This window comes from Caretta caretta, chromosome 8 (genome assembly GCF_965140235.1).
Source record: "Caretta caretta isolate rCarCar2 chromosome 8, rCarCar1.hap1, whole genome shotgun sequence".
Taxonomy (NCBI): domain Eukaryota; kingdom Metazoa; phylum Chordata; order Testudines; family Cheloniidae; genus Caretta; species Caretta caretta.
In genome coordinates, this window is record NC_134213.1 from 77,361,408 (window position 1) to 77,382,464 (window position 21,057).

General features: G+C 40.1%; 1 protein-coding gene across 5 annotated transcripts in view; it reads right to left on the minus strand.

Moving 5' to 3' along the window:
* LRRC8B (leucine rich repeat containing 8 VRAC subunit B) overlaps positions 1–21,057 on the minus strand; it is a 48,973-nt gene that overhangs the window by 18,186 nt on the left and 9,730 nt on the right. For 4 of the 5 annotated variants that reach the window (XM_048861367.2, XM_048861363.2, XM_048861365.2 and 1 more), the window contains exons 2-3: positions 8,758–8,813; positions 2,551–2,689 (exon numbers count right to left, since the gene is read on the minus strand). The gene's annotated coding sequence lies outside the window, so the exon portion shown is untranslated. The remainder of the gene's footprint in view (positions 1–2,550; positions 2,690–8,757; positions 8,814–21,057) is intronic. The other variant, XM_048861366.2, reaches the window with a different exon arrangement.

Below are 21,057 nucleotides of genomic sequence, written 5' to 3' on the forward strand. Positions count from 1 at the left end.
ATTGTTTGATAAAGAGTTATGCATGTCCTTTAAAAAATGATGGTAGTCAGGACAGAAAATAGCAAACTCAAATCAATTCAAAACAAAGACTGATGAAAATATGTCTCAAGATATTTTTAATAAACTAATATCGAGAAAGCATGACCTAGTGACAGTTTCTTAGAACAGTCCTATAAAGCAAAGACTATAATGAGCTTTTGTTTATATACAGATGGAAGTTTTCATATAAGTGAAACTAAACTATGTGCATATATATATATATATATATATATATTTTTACACAAAGTTCCCTTTGTCAGTTTGTAGTTCCCTATAACACACACATCCAGAAGGTTGCTACCTTTTACTGTATATCCCAGACAGACCATGTGTTTTCTCTAGTCTCTGACCACAAGAACATTTTTCTATTAGAAAAATTCAAGTGTTATACTACTAAGTTTTTTAGTGTTTATACACCATCTGGACTGGTTAATAATTAAATTCTGAAACCTCTGGCAAACTATGCTTGTGCATTAAAATTAACTTATAGGCATTAATCCTGCTTATAACTTCAGTGTTTAATTCTGTAATATTTAAGCAATTAACATCCCACCATTTTGTACTATATTTAACAATAATTTTGCTTAAACCAATTTTATTAAAATACAAGATCCTTATTCCAGATCAGATCTGTAGTTTGAATACATCTGAGTGACTCATGAAATGAAATAATGTTTAAGTGTAGCGGATTTGACAGTTCTAATTCCATCTCGGCAGCTTTTAACCCATATCAAAGCCATAAAAGCTTTTCAAAGTGCTTTAATTCAACTGGCAATCTTTCCTAAAAGATGTGAAAAATTCATCCTTACAGTAATTCTGCCCATTTCACTGGAATTACATCAGACTAAATTGGCCTGTCACCCTGACAGCAAAGCACTGGAACTAGTTAGTTTCCAAGTATGCATCCGATGAAGTGAGCTGTAGCTCACGAAAGCTTATGCTCAAATAAATTGGTTAGTCTCTCAGGTGCCACAAGTACTCCTTTTCTTTTTGCGAATACAGACTAACACGGCTGTTACTCTGAAACCTTTCCAGGTACAGTAACTCCTCACTTAAAGTCGTCCCGGTTAACACTGTTTCATTGCTGATCAATTAGGGAACATGCTCTTTTAAAGTTGTGCAATGCACCCTTATAACATTCTTTGGCAGCTGCCTGCTTTGTCCACTGCTTGCAGGAAGAGCAGCCTGTTGCAGCTAGCTGGTGGGGGCTTGGAACCAGAGTGGACAGACAGCCCCGCATCAGCTCCCTGTTCCTCTAAGTTCCCTGTGCAGCAGCCACCCAGCAGGCTACCAGTTGCTGGCAGTTCAGCTGTCCCTCCCCCCACTGCCATATGCTGCTCCTGCCCTCTGCCTTGGAGCTGCTCCTGGGAGCCTCCTGCTTGCTGTGCAGGGGAAGGGGAAAGAGGGGGGCTAATGTCAGGGTGTCCCCCTCCCCCCTACTCCTGCCCCCCCTTACCCATTCTCCATAGACAGGACAGGGCTCAGGACAGAGAGAGCTTACTGGCCACAGCTGCTGTCTCAACTTCCCGATTTTTTTTAAAGGCAATATACTTAGAATGGGGTCAGTATACTTAAAGGGGCAATGCACATCTCTCTCTCTCTCTCCCCCACACACAGGGTGTGTCCCTCTGTCTGCCATGCTGTCTCCCCTCCCTCCATTCGTACTGCCTTGTAGGGTGTGAGGCTACATTAACAACGTGTTAACCCTTGAGGGCTCAGCCAAATGTTAGATCATCATTTAGCAGTAAGGCATTCCCTGGGAAATATCCCACCCTCTTCCTTCACCACCTCAACCAAGCTTCACAATAATCATTGCTGTTTACAGTATTAAATTGTTTGTTTAAAACTTATACTGTGTGTGTGTGTGTGTGTGTTTATATATATAAATATTTGTAATATTGCGTAGGGACTACATCCCTTTATAAATTGTAACGAATTACTAGTGTTTTGTTTCCATCGACCACCGTTGTAAGACTTTCAGACCTGAAGTAATTATTTACAGTAACTCCTCGCCTAACATTGTAGTTATGTCCCTGAAAAATGCGACTTCAAGTGAAATGATGTTAAGCGAATCCAATTTCCCTATAAGAATTAATGTAAATGGGGGGGGGGGGGGGGTTAGGTTCCAGGGAAATTTTTTTCACCAGACAAAAAACTATATTTAAAAATATTTAAAAAAATCTAAAAAGTTTTGTTATACTACTTTGTCTTGTGATCTCTAGATTTTGCTATCACTTGTCAAAGCTGCATAATTTATGCCACATTATATATATAAGACCCAGAAGTTGCATTTTTCTCCTCTCCCCAGGAATGCTGAACTGGGAGGAAAGGATGTGGGTGTGTGAGAGGAAGACTCACTGAACAGGAGTTTCAGTTCTACTTTTAAAGAGATATTGCTTTTTGTTGACAATTCATAACTAGCAGTCTTTAATGAGCCCACTGTTATGTATTATTGGGCTCAAATTACAATACATTCATTAACCAATGAAAACATATTTATGTAGTCCACACCTTGTCAAGCATTTTAGATGACTCTCTAATTCTGTAGGTTCTCTTTTCCAGAAGAGCACACGCATCAAGTCTTTTCAACCAGCGTCTTTCAGAAGGCCCCCTTCTGTTATTCCAGTGAGACAGGATGTACTTTCTGGCCCTGATAAGAGACACCAACAATTTTTACTTAAAATGTATCCAATACTATTATTGCCAGGTCACTGATTAGACAAGCTGTAGTTCCTGACCTCCAACACTAATTGCAGAAGCTTTGGAGGAAAAGCAATGTTCAAAAGCAAATAAAGACTTCAAGCGAGAAACTAAATTTGAACTTAAAGTTACATAAGGCATAATTTTTAGAAATCTGAGTGATAGGAACTATATTAGACACCGACAGTATTCCCATACTAAGAGAAAGTGTGAATCCACAAGGAAACAAATCACACAAACCCTATTTTTATTCTTCTTTCACTCATCATCACGTCACTTTTCATGCTGCCTCTGTTCCATCCTTCTCATTACAACCATGCACTCCAACTCCAAATCCAGTCTTTAAAAACAAAGGACCTAGCCCTGCAATCAGAACTCCATGGGTAGACTGACTGTGTGTCAGGCTCCACCAAAGTCAACAGACTGCTGCACAATCCAGGCAGATTCAATTGCACAACTGGCTCCTTAATTCTTTCAGCATTACACCCACCAGTATATTTATAAAAATTCTACATGACTTGACGTTTGGCCTTTCAATGTTGCATCATATTTGTTTGAACAATTCCGTCTTTGTTTTCATGCAGTTTAGATTGTAGGCTCTTTACAGTAGATATTGTGTTTTTCTGTGTCTATACAGCACTAAGCACAATTGGGACTAAGACAACAAAATTAAGACAAACCCTTTCCTAGCTCTTTCTGGAGGATGCTGTAAGTGAGAAATAGAACATGTATGAACATTTATCCTTTTATATTCAATTCAACCAATAAAAATGTAAAATTCTGCAACATTAATAAATCTCTGCAGAAGGTCTTTGAGACCAGAATCACAATTGCCTTGCAGAAAACTCTTAATACTAGTGTTTCAATAACCTATGAGAGGGAACCCCTTATTGAAACTACAGCATGCATATTCTTAAACACATACTGTTGCTGTAACTGTGCTAGACAACCATTTCCCAACACTGTTAGCACTGGATAGAACTAGCATTTGTTCGCAATATTGTTGGAAAATGGTTTCAAACACTGATACAATCCATAGGCTTGAGCATTTTTGGTTCTAAAATGAAGGGTCTGTCTATTAATATATGGGTGAGGTCTTAAAATCAGACCCATGCTCAGCAAGTGGGGTGTCACAATGACAACCCTAGCACTGTACTGCTTGATTTTCCATACAAAATATTATGCAAGAGAATACACACGACATCCTAAGCAGACTGGAAGGTACAAGTAGATGATTTTGTTCCAATCAACTGCTTTTCATTTTAAAATTTGAACTGAGCTAGATTAGGTTTATTTCAATGTATTGCCTCACCTACTGATGTGCTGCTAAAACGTTCTAAAAGAGGCGGCTGTATTCCTTGTTTGACCAAAAGTAAACTGATCACATATTACAGTGACTAAATCTCAGCAATCCTTCAAGATGTAGAGTATTCTCCCACACTCAGTGAAGAACAGTTTGTGTTTGACTACAAAGGATTCAGTTTATTGTTGGTCAAGTAAGCAACCACTGATAAGATCAACTGTACCAAAACATCAAGACTGTAGAAGAGATGGAAATGATTACAAGACTTTGAACTGAACTGTCATGAATTTTCGTCAATGGAGATTTTTGCCTGATTACATCGGTCACTTTGGCCTTTAATCTTCAGCGGTGGGCGAGAGGGAAATAGTCTATTTGAGCTGCAATTTTCACAAAGCTCTGAACAAGCTTCAGAAGTAGTCCAAATTACAAAAGAAAACTCACTGTAAGCTGTGACAAGATTTTTTTTTTTTAAACAGATCCTGTTTATGATTCACACGTGAAAACGTCAGAGATTCTTGAAGTAATTTCTCAGCATTCAAAAGCCACGTGATGCAGTGTCAAGTTCTAGGATGCTGTGTTGGTGTGGAATTACTCTGCCAATTCACTCCTGCAGCAGCCAGCCCAACTGGGTGTCACTAGTTTCAACGCAAAGAGTATGAACGGTTGACAATCCCGATCACGGAGTGCTGAGAAAGTTGCAGTTTAACATTTCAGGAAATGTGAATTTAAACCAAAATAAGTGTGTCCACACAGAAATTTACATTCGTTTAACTGTGGCTTTTTGCAGTTTCGCTTGAAAACTGATTGGGAATCAGTTCAAACTAAAATCAAAATAAGCAAGTCTATATAGGAGTTTCCACCAGTTTAACTAAATCAGTTTTAGAATATTTAAGTTAAACTAGTGCAACTTTCCCACGTAGAGAAAGTCTAAGACAATCGTCAGCCAGGGGAGGGACAAGAGCCTTGCCAGGAGAACGGTTTGCAAAATAAATGGCAGCTAGAGGTTAATCTCATGCCCCTAAGTGAGTGTTGCTTCAGTGGGCATTGGATCACATCCTTCGTAATTGGTGATACCATCTGCTCCTTTATTCTTGAAATAAATTAGCTTCACACTCTTCATTTCTTTCTTTTACTTTACTTGCTTTCTTTCATCGGCCCTCAGTGTTTTTCCATCTTTGTGCAGAAAATTCTGCTTATTTATGCATCTGTTAATTTCCCACAAGACTGCTGATGACAATAAGTTTTATCAAATTAACCCTGCAACTGATTGTTCCATGAATGAAACTGAGCAATGCAATCAGTGTGGTGGAAGTGCCCAACACCTCAGCATGTAGCAATAGAATAAAAGTCTGTTCTAAAACCTACCAAATAATTACAGATGGATTACTACATTTAAACACAGCTTTGTGGCTCCCTGTCCTTTTCTTGTCTATGTTTGGAAGTTTTTATAACCAGTCATAAGGGTACACCCTACTGTTTGCAAAAGCACTGTATGGACAGATTTCTTTGTTTTAATCTGTGAAATAACTGTAAATAGATACCAGCCCAATTATTAGAACAAACTATTCTAACCTCTTGAAATCCTTAAGTAATAAGGGCAAGTAATTAATACCCTGAGAAATCTTGCTGGAGAGCATAATTAGGTCTCAGTAGCTAAACCCTCTCCTTACTTCAAACCTACATAGTGAAGATATCACCTTCCCAGCTAGATTTCCTTCAGTTTCACTATTTTAGAGTGGAGAGTTTAATTTGTGCTTTTCTCTTCAAGTCCTCAGTAGGCACCATGTGCTTTATGCTGGGTGTCTGGCAGTGTGAATTATACCATCTCACCATAAGCAGATATTTTGGGCCATATCTTTATTACCTTCTTGCAAGTTCTGTGTAAGCTGAGTCATGTGGACCATTGCTAGTTTACTACTGAGACCTGAAACATAAGGCACACAGAAGTCTTTTGTCCCGTTCATATGGTGAGGTGCTACATTTTGAATATTAGCCCAGCATGTCAGGCAATGAAACTTAGGGCCTGCCTACAAAGGAAAATTTTTCCCAGTGTAGGTTTTTCCACTATAGCAGGGGTTGGCAACCTGTGGCATGCGAGCCAATTTTTACTGGCACGCTGCTGCCAGCTGGGGTCCCGGCCGCTGTTCTGGGTGAACGGAACCCCAGGCCGGCAGTGGGCTGAGTGGGGCCGGCGGCTGGGACTGTCCGCCAATGTAGGGTATTAAATTTCTCCCTGTAGAAATGTGCTATTTGCAGAGCATCAGGTCTGGCAGCTGTAAGTGGTACACCGTAAGTAGCATATTCCTATGGGGAGAAATTTAATACACTACAGAGCGGTAGGGTAGGCTGTGCCTCCCCAAACAGCTGGCCCACTTCCTTCCCCCTGACTGCCCCCCTCATAAACCCTGACCCATCCAACTCCAACCCCCCTCCCTACTCCTTATCCCCTGACCACGCCCTCCTAGGACCCCCTACCCTGGACTGCCCCCCTCAGAATCCTCCACCCATCCAACCCCCCCCGACCCCATCCACACCCCCAACCTCGACAGGCCCCCCCCGGGACTCCCACGCCTATCCAACCACCCCTTACCTTTCCGTCCCCTTACCATGTCACTCAGAGCATCAGGACCGGCAGCCGTAAGTAATACACTGTAAGTAGCACATTCCTATGGGGAGCAATTTAATACACTACACCCAGCCCCGCTCAGCGCACTGACGGTTTGGAGTTCTCAAAATATGCTCTCTCACCCCTTATCAAATTACACTACAATTAGCTTAAAAACTTGAAAACTTTGTTCGTATGTTACAGGAATCGTTAAAAAAAATGTATAATGTTAATAAATACATAGGTTTGATGAAACAAAGTAGTTGTACTTATGTGCCTGTGCTTAACTTGTGTTTTCAGTGATTTACCTTCTAAAAAAATCTCGCATGTCTTGCGCCCCCAGAAAGGGCATCTCGCACTCCACTCCAGAACCACTGCACTAAACTGATAAGATCTGCATTTTAATTTAAGCTTCTTAAACATTTTAAAAACCTTGTTTACTTTACATACAACAATAGTTTAGTTACAGAATATAGACTTATAGAGAAAGATCTTCTAATAACGTTAAAATTTATTACCGGCACGCGATACCTTCAATTACAGCGAACAAATGAAGACTCAGCACACCACTTCTGAAAGGTTGCCGACCCCTGCACTGTAGTTATACTGTCATAAGTATCGTGATAGTGCATCCACACCACTTTGTTGACGCCAACTTAATACTAACATGGTTACCACTCTGAAACCTATCTACTTACTCTGTGAATCACTGTGTCCACATGGCTCAACTTTTTCTTTAAAATAATTGCTCTGCATTTTGGGCAGATATCCCATGTTCTGCTGCCAGGCTTTATCCGTTCAGGGATTTTTCTCACAGAGCATTGTGGGATACCTACCAAAACCTACTGGAATGCTGGGACTTGGGATCAACAGAAATACAAAACAGAAAAACTCCCATGATTCCTCTCCTGGTATCCCATAAACTCATCTGGTTTTCGTGGGCCAGGACGATTTTCCAACTGCCCAAACACATCAGGCAGCACATAATGGAAAAAGCACTGCTGAGCACTATGATCCTGACTATCATTAATACGAACAAAGTATACCAGATGTACTAGCAATCATGCAGGCGGGAGGCTTTGGACGAGTTGGCAGACAGCCACCGGCGTTACTTCTGCAATGCCATGCAGATATCGCTAGAAGAGTGGAAGGACTACCTGAAACAGTATGGTTAATTAAAAATAGGGATACATACACATGAACCTTTAAGCAGTGTAACTCATTCCATAATAGAGTTATTTCATTTCCAAAGCAGATTAATTAAAGCATGATCAGATGCCAGATAAACTGGAAAACAAAACAAAAAGCTTGCATGGACACAAAGCAATTTATTCCAAAAAATGCTAAAGTTATACTAAAAAACCCTTTCCCATATAAACAAGCTCTAAGACACCGTGGTCTCTTCATTCTTTCTGCAAGACAGTCTTCAGTATAAGCACATAACATATAGTTCTGTTTGTCCACTTGGCAGGAAAAATACAGATTTGGTCTGGGCAAGCAGTTGGCTCTAAGTGCTATTAAACTAGTAGAAATACAGATCTAAACCAAATGTGTCAAAATATTTATGTTCATCCTACTAGTTTTAACCCCCCCTCCTCAAACCTAAGCTTACTCTGAAGAGCACTTACAGTAACCCTTTAAAATTATTTTGTCAATGAAACATGGTTGTACCTTTAATTTATTAACTACAAATTTGCCTGACAAAGATTTGTACAAGTTCTGAAGCAAAAGTCCTAATCTATGGCATCTAAAATGTTGAATATAGAAAAGGCAGATATAAGAAGTTATCTTGCAGAGAATGCTCCAGATCAATTTTACGGGGAATCCAAATGGTGAATTCTTTGCTATTATAAAGGCATAGGTTTTATTTGCTCTTCATGATTTATCTATCTGACCTTATTACAATGCCTGTTGATTCTTCTTTTAGTAATTTGGTCTATACACCCACATAGAGTCTATAGTGCAATTCATTTTTTAAATGCTAAGCAGAAGAATTCTGCACTTGCTCCTTTTACTTAGTTTCTGAAGTGATGAAACCTTTGCTTATCTTATTTTAAATACAAAGAGAGATAAGGCAGAGTTTTTTCAGTATTCAAAACACTGGTCTTACCTGATGAATGCCAGTTACTTAGGAGCTCTGGTGTTGGAATTTCTGCTTGACAACTCCTGTAGAGATAACACAAACTAGTTATTACACATGGACAATTATGAATTTTTCAATATAAATAAATGCTTTAAAAAACCTTAAACGGTACACTATAGAGAACACAATATAAGATTTATAAATTGATTCTGTTGGAAATCACCACTTCCAACATTCTTACAAAATGAAAATAGGACCAATTTAACCAAACCACCACCTAGTGGCATGGTGTAAAGTCAGCTCTTGTTTATTTTCAGTGTGAAGAAGTTACTATATTTAATGTAAAGGACAATGCTCTACCAACTTATTTTAGTATTTTCTTATCTCTCCCCCCACGGTATGTTCAGACAAGTCAAAACATCAAGCACATCAATTAGCGGGGAAAAGAGTTTCAAATAGTGACACTTCACAGAACTCAAATATATGGCCTTCCCTCACTAGAACATCTGACACTTTTAAATATCGCTCGGTATCTCAGCACCATGCAAAAAAATTCAATATGCAAAACATTAAAGTGTATCAAGAAAACACAAAGCAGTCCAAATACACAGACAGGCAAAACTCTGCAAGTTGGCAAAGAGGAAAACCAATTCACGTTAGCCCTCGAGAAGGAACACTTGAGCACAGCAAGAGAGGTTAGTTCGCAAACTGTACAAAGAATGTGTGTGGGAAGAATAAGAATTAATCGAACAATGCTCAATGCACACATATTAGGGTACCCTTACAGATAAAAGCTAGCTTGTTCCCTAGTTGTTTTACTGAATATACATAAAATGGATTGCGAGAGCATTATGTACCCATCCTACTGCTTGAATCTGGCAACTCAGTTTATTCTATATGACTAACTTCTTTACGATCTTTCCCGTTGCATCCACATTGAGAGGGTTTTCATGATAGGAGTTTATATAATTACATTGATTTAATTTAAAAAGCCAAGTATTTTCTCTGACTGTTGCAAAAGGTGTTGGATCATATTAAAGAAGTTCTGTATTAAAATCACAAATGAGTTTAATTCCCCATAGTTTAAATTCCAGGGTATTACTAATTAAGAGGTCTCTTGGTTTTTGGTACTGTTTCTCTCCCTCTATGTGTTAAACTTGCAAGCTGCTAATTGCGTTAGTACATTCTAAGACAGAGTCTGTTCTCAAAGCAATTCTTTGTAATAACAACTACTCACGCAGAGAGACTCAAAACAATACTCTGTAACAACAGAAACAGCACCCAGAGACTCCCCGCCCTTTCGTTGTATTAACAATTGTGATTAAAATAGAGATAGAGGATGTATGTGGATGGATAATAACTGAATGATCAGGGAGGTGCCAGCCTAAGAATCCAGTGTCCATCGGCTGAAGAAGGCGTCAAGTGGAAATAACCAGAGGACCACCGGAGGGCAGACTGGAATCCACTCAACAGCCTCAAGAATGGGAGAACCAAAGAACAAGGTAACATCTAGCAGCACGGTGCCATCAGGAATGTGCCATCTGCTGATTGATTCAGCAACAGCATGATGAAGCAATTCCCATAGACTGGCATAGGAAGAAATTCCTATAAAAATGGACTCTAGAAAGTGAGAGCTTTGGGGGTCTGATTCTGCAAACCAACTTCCAGGAGCATCAGATGAGCATCTGACAAGGCCCTGCTCCCTCCTCATGTCCAGGCCACCTGGCCAGTGGCTTGGCATGAGCAACTCTAAGGCTGGTAACTATGATAACAACCTTGCAGAACCTGTGTGTGTATGAATGAATGTGTGAATAAATATGAGATTGAATGGAATGTTATAGCTATAACTAACTGCTTACTATGATTCTTTCTGTATCCACAATAAATGTGGTGAATTTTGCCTTTTCCCCTTTAAGAAGATCCTGCTGGTTTTTATTTTATTGGTATAACAAAGGCAACTCCAGCACTGTATGCCCTGCCTTTGATCGGAGGTTGGATCCAGTTATGAAGCAATTCCTTATTGTAACAAGGCCCTGAGAGAGAAGACTGGAAAAAAGAAGGATTTAGGTTTGGACTTTTTCACAGCTAGAAAATCAAGTAGAACTGTAGAGAGTATGTTAGGAGTTGAGAAGAAGGTGGCTGTCAGTGTGAATGCATGGCTACAGGGTGGACTGTTTTTAATTATGATTTAAAATCAGCAGGCAGGATATCTTGATTTAAATGGATTTTAATTGTAGCCATGTAATAATTATAGTAGAAATTAGAAGATAAAAGGATAAGGAACTGATAGCAGGGACACAAGTGAGCCATAGGCCTGGATCTATAATAGCAGCTTAAGTAGTTAGCATAAAGCCTTATAGCTTGAGTAGGAATAGCTGCTCAATAAATTAGCATATGTAATTAAACTAATAGTGACCTTAAGTCACGAGATGGCACAAGACTTTGTGACTATTACAAAACAATAAACAAGTGTTGCAATCTGCTGGTAGGTAACCGCAAGAAGGCAGACTGCACCAGTTTCGAGTATTTTTGGAAGGGGACATCAGCAGATGCTCAACTGCAGGTAACCATAGTAATTCAACTGATGTATATACTAATGAGCTTTGCCTAATTAATGTACTAACCTACAGGATAAGGATACCCCAATGTTATGAGAGTGAGAAAGTGAAGATATGGTAAAGGAGGGAAAAACTATTTGTACATATGCATAAGGACCAGCAAAAGGCCTATCAAACATCTGGTCTCAGATACAGCCATTGGAGTTCTTCATCAGCATACCAGAGAGTCAGACTAGGATCTGTCTCACCCTCTAGAGCAGGGGTCTCAAACTCAATTTATCTTATGGCCAGTGCCAGTTCTCAAATCCTCCCAGCGGGCCAATGTCACTGAAGATGGCGTTCAGAAAAAAAAAATACAATATAAACATTTTCTATTTCAAATTTCTTAGAAATAATAAAAACTGTCATACAACTTTATACAATTCATCGCCTGCCAGAGAGTTTTTAGTGTTTGCCAGACACCTGGCAACGCTTCAGTTCTGTCAGTTTGTTGGTGTTTGGCCTCAGTGACTGAGCAGTCGAAACCTTCAGAATTGCAGCAAGGTGTGCACCAGATAGTTGTGTTCGGTATTTTGACTTGTTTATATTCATTGTGGAAAAAAGTGATGCTGCCTCAATGGCTAACTCTGCCCAGCAATAATGATGCTGCCTCCCCGGCTGACTCTGCCCAGCAAGTAGTGATGGTATCTCTGTTCCTCTCCCCCAGCCAATGGGAGCTGCGGGGGGTGGTGTCTGCATACGTCTCTCCTCTGCGGGCTGCAGTGGCGAGGTTCTCGGGCCGGGACTTTGAGATCCCTGCTCTAGAGCTGTCCCCATGAACAGGGTGAGTATATACATGTAATGGTGCCAGTCACTCTATACTATACTATCTCACTTTACTTGTTTGGATTGTTTTACTTATTGGACTAATCATCATTATCATCAAATTTGTACAGTTACTGATGGTCTTCCCTGAGTGTGTGTTTTTGTTGTCACTGTTGTGCCCTACGGAGCTCCCAGAGCTGTAACTCTGATAATACTGAGCCTGATTCTGTATATTATACAGACTAAACTAAAACTAAAACAAAAACCTAATCAACAAACAATTAATATATCAAGCAACATAATCTTGTTTTACATTTGTACTTTAGTTATTTTCCTAAAGAAGGTGTGATTTGTATTGATTGGTAACCATTACAAGTTAATTTGCAACTAAATATAAGCATTTACACTAGATTTGGTACTTTTTGCTAGCCAGCAAGATATATTATATCTATACATATTTAAACAACTATATGACTTAACATACATTTATTCAGATTCTTAATTTTTACACTTTTTATGATGTTAAAAACGGTGAATGACTTTTTTTTACTTGCTAGATTATGATTAATTTTTTTGTAATTACAGGTTTCAGAGTAGCAGCCGTGTTAGTCTATATTTGCAAAAAGAAAAGGAGTACTTGTGGCACCTTAGAGACTAATACATTTATTTGAGCACAAGCTTTTGTGAGCTACAGTTCCGATGAAGTGAGCTGTAGCTCACGAAAGCTTATGCTCAAATAAATTTGTTAGTTTCTAAAGGTGCCCCAAGTACTCCTTTTCTTTTTATTTGTAATTAGAATCAAACTGCATTTGGATGGAAAAAATTGTTTATTAGTTAAATAAAACTACCTTACATGATCTGGATATTTAATACTACAGATAATTCAGTCAGTTAATTAACAGAACTGGTTACTATATCCTTCAAGACTTCAGAAATAGATCTCAACCTCATTTTTATTCAGAGATTGAAAGGGGAAAAACAAGCTTTCCTGATTTTTCAACCCCAGATGGTTTCTCAACTTTAAATGAAACCTGAGCTATTCCTGTTAGGTGACAAATCTGAGGAACTGCCCCTGACTGAGGTGTCATTTGAGGAGGTTTTGGAACAAACTGATTAATTTAAACACAAATAAGTCACCAAGACCAGATGGTATTCACCCAAGAGTTCTGAAGGAACTCAAATGTAAAATTGAAGAACTGCTAACTGTGGTATGTAACCTATCATTTAAATCAGCTTCTGTACCAGGTGACTGGAGGATAGCTAATGTGACGGCAATTTTTAAAAAAGGTCCCAGAGGCGACTCCAGCAATTACAGGCTGGTAAGTCTAACTTCAGTACTGGGCAAACTGGTTGAAACTATAGTAAAGAACAGGATTATCAGACACATAGATGAACACAATTTGTTGGGGAAGAATTAACATGGTTTTTGTAAGGGGAAATCATGCCTCACCAATCTAGTAGAATTCTTTGAGGGGGCCAATAAGCATGTGGACTAGGGGGATCCAGTGCATATAGTGTGAAGATTTTCAGAAAACCTTTGACAAGGTCCGTCAAAGGCTCTTAAGCAAAGTAAGCTGTCATGGGATAAGAGGGAAGGTCCTCCCATGGATCAGAAATGGATTGCTACATAGGAAACAAAGAGTAGGAATAAATGGTCAGTTTTCAGAATGGAGATAAGTAAATAGTGGTGTCCACTAGGGGTCTGTACTGAGACCAGTACTATTCAACATATTCACAAATGATCTGGAAAAAGGGATAAAGAGAGGTGGCAAAATTTGCAGATGACATAAAACTACTCAATTGCACTTAAGACCACAGCAGATTGTGAAGCGTTACAAAGGGATCTCACAAACTGGTTGACTGGGCAACAAAATGGCAAATGAAATTCAATGTTGATAAATGCAAAGTAATGCACATTGGAAAACATAACTCCAACTATACATATAAAATGATGAGGTCTAAATTAGCTGATACCACTCAAGAAAAGAGATCTTGGAGTCATCATGGATAGTTCTCTGAAAACATCCACTCAAAGTGCAACGGCAGTCAAAAAAACTAACAATGTTGGAAATCATTAGGAAAGGGATAGATAATGAGAGAAATTTTCATATTGCCTCTATATAAATCTATGGCACACTCACATCTTGAATACTGTATGCAGATCTAGTTGTCCCATCTCAGAAAAGATATACTGGAATTGGAAAGTGTACAGAAAAGGTCAACAAAATGATTAGGGGTATGGAACAGCTTCCATATGAGGAGAGTTTAATAAGACTGGGACTTTTCAGCTTGGAAAAGAGACAACTAAGGGGGAATCTGACAGATGTCTATAAAATCATGACTGGTGTGGAAAAAGCGAATAAGGAAGTGTTATTTAGTACTTCTCAAAACACAAGAACTAGGGTCACCAAATGAAATTAATAGGCAATGGGTGTAAAACAAACAAAAAGGAACTATTTCTTCACACAATGCACAGTGAACCTGTGGAACTCTTTGCCAGAGGATCTTGTGAAGGCCAAGACTATAACAAGGTTAAAAAAAAACTAGATAAGTTCATGAAGGATAGGTCCATAAATGGCTATTAGCCAAGATGGGCAGGGATGCAAAACCATGCTCGGAAGTGTCCCTAGCCTCTGTTTGCAAGAAGTTGGGAATGAGCAACAGGGGATGGATCGCTTGATCATTACCTTTTCTGTTCATTCCCTCTGAAGCACTTGGCACTGGCCACCGTCAGAAGACGGGATACTGGGCTGGATGGACCACTGGTCTGACCCATTATGGCCGTTCTTATGTTCTAAAGCATTAATCTGAATTAGCTGAATAAATTTAAATGAAGAAAATATTCTCCATTCTCCTGCTACTGCTGTTAAAGATTGGTTTAACACTTCAAAAATTCTGTTTTAAGGTGCTTACCCAGTGACTTCCTCCAGTTCAGTGATGTGATGTTCTTCAGAACTTCAGCAGCAAATGTACAGCTGGAATGTTTTTTTTAAAATTTAAATCTTTCTTCTTCTCCTTATCCCCTCAACTGAGGTCAGATCATTGTGTAAGCATCCACGATCTCTGTCCATCGGAGGTAGCATTAAGGTCCACCTGCTTATATTCTTTGATGCAATCTATCCACTGCTCCCTCAGTTTCTCTTTTCTAGCACCCTCTTCTGCTAAGCTATCTTCAGCATATCCCTTTCATTCATCCTCTGCTTGCATCCAAACTAATGAAGCTGTGTTTCCTGGATTTTGTCAGCCACATCATGGACTTGGACTTCCATCCTAATACTTCCATTTTGAAATCTGTCTGTGTGTATTTTATTTTTATTTAAACAATTACTCTGTAGTAAGTTGAGGGAGGCTTTAACATAACTTGTCATACTTTTAAGTAGGTTTATATTTTTTTAAAAGAAAAATGTATTTAAATTAAAAAAAAAAAATTAATTCTACTCTGCAGGGCTGTCTGCCCTAAGCTGACTATGTGGTCAGAGCCATTGGTGAGCATGTTTGACAATGGCACACTGGAGAAAGCGTGATGACAAAGACAAAGATTGAGAGGTGGAAAGACTACAAATATAATCAAGTATCTAATACATAGAATTTGCTGGAGCTATTTTCTACCCAGTGAGTTGGGGCAATGTCCCATTTCAGTTTCTCTTGCTGCAGCCCTATGGATGCTGAGCTGTAAAATACTAACATTGCTGGACTATTCAGTTCGGAGCCTCGCTTTGGTTATTCTGACAACCCAAACTACTGAAGAGTGCTAGAGGAATTGCTTCCTGATTGAAACTTTGTATGGATCTCTGAGGTGGGGTGTACAAGCCACACCTGCAGTGCATGCACAGGCTGGAGGAGGACCTTGAGCTACTCTGTTCCCTTTCTACTTACGGGCAGCCTAGGGAGGTAAGCAGAACTACAACCTGAAGCGCTGCAAAAGGAGCACTGTAGGAAGCCCCTTACTATTGATGGTCTGACCTGCTCAGGGAAAAGGACTCTGCAAGGTGGGAGACTTATTCTTTGATTTATTTTGTTTACATGGCTTTGTTGTTCCCTCTTGTGTTGGGAGGCTGGTTGGAAGTGATCCAAGGAGGCAGCTGCACAGCACTCCAGGGTGCAGGACTCAGTTGCCTACCTTGGGGTCCTGGATCAGAACCTGGTGCAGAGGGTGGTCCTGGGTTCCCCAACCTGCCTCCTAATGGGGCTGGTGGCAAAAAGCCTATCCCCAAGACTAGACTCAGGATGAGGAAGACTCCATAACCCAGAGAGTCCTGAGTCTGGGACTTTGGCTAGGTGAAGCCTGAAGTCCCTTGCTGGGCAGTGGAACTAGCATTTGTTGGACTTTTTACATACCCCAGAAGGGATGGACACAACTTGTGCCCCCAAATGGAGGGCTGAATCACAGAGGGGACAGACCACTGTGGGGCTGGAGTGGCTATCATCAGGTGCGCAAGACAGAAAAGCATCTGTCATGCTCTCACTCAACCAGCAGGTGGCACCTCTGGGGTACAGACCCCTTCCCAGTCTCCTTATTAGCTGCCCCTTCTATGTCTTCCAGCGGTACATGCACTAACTTAGTTTACACTTTGGAGAAGGGGCTAATTGCTATAGTTGATGGGGATTTTGGTTCTGCAAGATTTGCTCCAAGGGAAAATAATACAGACAAAAAAAGTCCATGGATATTTCTCTTACTTTCAGACAGCAGAATGATATTTTATCAGGATCATATAATGAAAAAACATTAGCCATTGCTACCACCATCCCATCGTATAATCTAGTTAATAATGCTGATATCAAATATAGCCAGGGAAGTGATGCATCCTTAATGCACAAACACTTCACAGGGAACCACTTAGACAGAGGAATATAAGGATACAATAAATAATTCAAAGTTAATCTGTATTTAAGAAACAAACAAACGTGTGCTACTACTACTTGGCAAGCCAAGCTACAATGATAAAGAACTGAATCCTACAGCATTTAGGGATAAAATCCAGCCTTAGTACAGAGCTCCTGGGTCTGTTTTGCAAATCCATAACCAAATCGTGGGGGGCAGGGGGGTGAGGAGATGGGGAGAAACCTCTGCATAGAGGTGACTGCATGAATGTTATGCAGCAACTTAGTTTTGATATCACGGATTTCACCCCCAGCGACTCTGAAAAAGGGTATTAGGAAAATGCTGTGCATTCTCAGTGGCTACCTAAAGTTTGAACCTGGGGGAAGGGGAAAGAGAAGAGTCCCTATAAAGGGGGCTATCTTGCCCTAACTCAGTACTCCTGGCTGCCAACTCTGAAACAGAGCTGTCACCAAGCATAGGATTCAAGGCACCATCATTACAAACATCCCATACCAAGGAAACTTTTTTGATAAGCTCGGGGACTCCCCCAGCCCCTTCTTTTCTCTACTCCTTCCCAGTATGGCAGCCCTATGAGACGTGACTGGTGCTTCAGGGTTACTGTAATCACCACAGGTCCACATCAGACAGAAAGATGAGGATCTGCAATTGGCTCCCCAAATCCTTACATAGCTATGCAGGCCCCAGACATGGAGCTCCTTCATCCTGACCTACCTCAGTACTGCACAGGCCAGTCCAGAGCCAAGAGACACACCTTCCAGCTTTATGAGACTGTGGGGAGTGACCTTGAAGGCCTGAGCTCCAGCTCAAAGAGCAACATCAACACAAATTTTAGAGCACTGGCAGGAGCCCCATTACCACAAGTATGTGGTCCCAGACTGGGAGGCTTGCTCCCAGATGCAGTGTAGACATCTCCTAGAGAAAGAAAAACCCTCCTAGGGTAAGGCAGGGGTCTCTGCTCTGTGGCCCTCATCTTACACAGTCTCTACTGTTTTTTTTTTCTTAACTATTTTCTGATGTCTCACCCAGCTCACTGAAAACCAAGCAAAGTGTCTTCAGATACCCCTTGAGGCATTCCAGGAAGTGCAGGCACTCCTGTAAATCCACACAGGGCCTGCCTACAGTGTTTCAAAGATAACCCCTTAAAAGCAGACCTCTCAGTCAAAGGGGGTGTTTCTGAGATATGAGGTCTATGAGGGTCGTCTCTCCATATTTTGGTGCAAGGTAGGGATACAAGGGATCAATAGTTCTGTTAGTAGCTGACTAACAGATTAAAGCTGAAGCTAGACAAATTCAAACTAGATGTAAAGGTGTAAATTTTTAACAGTGAGGATAATTCACATTGGAAGAACTTGTTTAGGGATGTGATGGATTCTCCATTACTTGAGATCTTCAAATCAAGACTGGATGTCTTTCTAAAAGAGATCTTCTAGCTCAGAAAAGAAGTTTAGGACTTGATGAAGAAATTATTGGGTAAAATTCTATGGCCTGTGTTATGTATGAGGTCAGACCAGATTACCATAACAGTCCCTTATGGCCTTAAAATCTATGAATCTGTGAAAATTATTTAAAAGCTGCAGGGATTCTGCTGGTCTTGCTCTAACATACTAGGACCTCTGAACACCAAAAAGCTAAGATTGAAATGTAATACTCTGCTCTGAAAAAAAATTACGTCCAGTGCTATAAAATGCATAAGTGGTCATGGATTTTCTTCATCTCCATTTTACATTAACTTAAATTTCTTCACTTTTGGAACAGCTTTATAATATTGAACTATTTATGGTCTCTAGCACAGCTAATTGTAATGCTTCTGCCTGGCCTGCTGGGTCACCTTGGGCAAGTTATTGCAACTCCCCCGCATCTTTAAAATGGAGATTATGATACAAGCCTCCTGCGTCAAGCACTTTAAGATCTGCTGATGAAAAGTACTACATAGGAGCTAGGCATTATTATTATAGCCAAGCAATCAAAGAGCAGGCTCCCACAGAAATAAATAGCATGGCTCTATGCACTAACTACTCCGCACAACTCCTGGCCAGTACTATTCCATCTGGAGTATCCATAGTGTGCTTATTCTCTCTACTCTAACCCCAGCACTCTAAATGCATTCTTTATGCACTTTGTTCTGGTTAGAATAGCTTTTAATATTGCTAAAATTACTTGAACAATTATCTATTACAAATAAGCAGAATTTTTCAAGATCATTGAATCTGAACTAAAAAGCAAGCTGACAGTGATAAGATTTACACAGCCTTATAAAAAGAACAGTTGTTAAGAATAACAAATCTAAATGAGATTAGCAGGTCAAAATGTATATTACAAAAATACATGCATTATGTATGTCAAGTCAATTCCCAGCACATTGAAATACAGCTAAAAGTTTAAGATTAATGCTGATTTAAAAAAAAAAAAGAACACCAACCATTGTATAGAAAGTTTTCAAGAGCTTTTAAGTTTTGCTGACAGTAGATGGTGTAGTAGGAAGAGAGCCTGAGACATAAGCCCTTGTATTATAGGCCTGGTATGAGGCCTGAGCTAAAGTAATGGGCAAGCTTTGCTGATATAAAGCAAAGTTAGCAAAAGTCCTGACTTTTGAACAAATGTCAGGCTCTGTCTGCTTGCAAGTTCACAGAATGTGGCTAGAACAGGGCTGATATCAGATTGCAATATCAGCCCTGTTCTTGTCAGATTCTGTGAACTTGCAAGCAGGCAGAGCCTGATGTTTGCTCAGAGCCTGACTATTGCTATTTGTATCAAGGTATAAAGAGGTATCTCTAAGAGAGTGTCTTGGTCCAGCTGAGAGGGGAATGGAAAGTTCTGCCATTCACTTGAGTTGTGTCCATTGTCATGGGCATACATGTCATAGTATCCTCAAACTATCAGAGGGGTAGCCGTGTTAGTCTGTATCCACAAAAACTACAAGGAGTCCAGTGGCACCTTAAAGGCTAACAGATTTATTTGGGCATTTATTCTTTTTCCCCCCCCCTTTCTTTTCTCTACGTAAAAGAATAAATGGACACAAATCAGACATCAGGAACGGTAACAAACAAAAGCCAGTAGGAGAACACTTCAATCTTCTTGGACTTTCAACAACAGATTTAAAAAGTAGCGATCCTTCAATAAAAAAAACTTCGAAAACAGACTTGAAAGAGAAACTACAGAGCTACAATTCATTTGCAAACTTAACACCATTAATTTGGGCTTGAAGAGGACCTGGGAGTGGCTGGCTCACTACAAAAGCAATTTTCCCTCTCTTGGTATTGACACCTCCTCATCAATTATTGGGAGTGGACCACATACACCCTGACTGAATTGGCCTTGTTAACACTAAAAGAAAAGGAGTACTTGTGGCACCTTAGAGACTAACCAATTTATTTGAGCATGAGCCTTCGTGAGCTACAGCTCACTTCATCAGATGCATACCGTGGAAACTGCAGCAGACTAAAGTTGGTATGCATCCGATGAAGTGAGCTGTAGCTCACGAAAGCTCATGCTCAAAATAAATTGGTTAGTCTCTAAGGTGCCACAAGTACTCCTTTTCTTTTTGCGAATACAGACTAACACGACTGTTACTCTGAAACTTGTTAACACTGGTTCTCCATTTGTAAGGTAACTCCTTTCTCTTCATGTGTCAGTATATTTATGCCTGCATCTGTAATTTTCACTCCATGCATCTGAAGAAGTGGGGTTTTTTACCCTCGAAAGCTTATGCCCAAATAAATCTGTTAGTCTTTAAGGTGCCACGGACTCCTTGTTATCCTCAAAGTCTGCCAGGTGCTATTACTGTGCTTTGTTGATAATAAAGCTGACCTGGTGCCTTCATAGCTTAACGGATCTTGTGGTCATTGGGTGGTTTGCTTGAGGTCTGCTGCGCTGTCTGTCTGCGCAGAGGTGGGGAAGCACACAGGAAAAACACACATACGCAGCCAAAAATCTAACACTGGTGACCCACATTTCGACTGCTGAAATGATAAGTAAGCGAGCTGTCCTCTTGAAACAGCTTTTCCTGAAGGGAAGATAGGAGATTCAGAGTTTATTATTTCCGAGTCCTACATTGTAACAGAATCTGTAGAAGCGTAAGTATAGGTGCAACCCTACAGAACAGAATATATTATCACTCTAGCC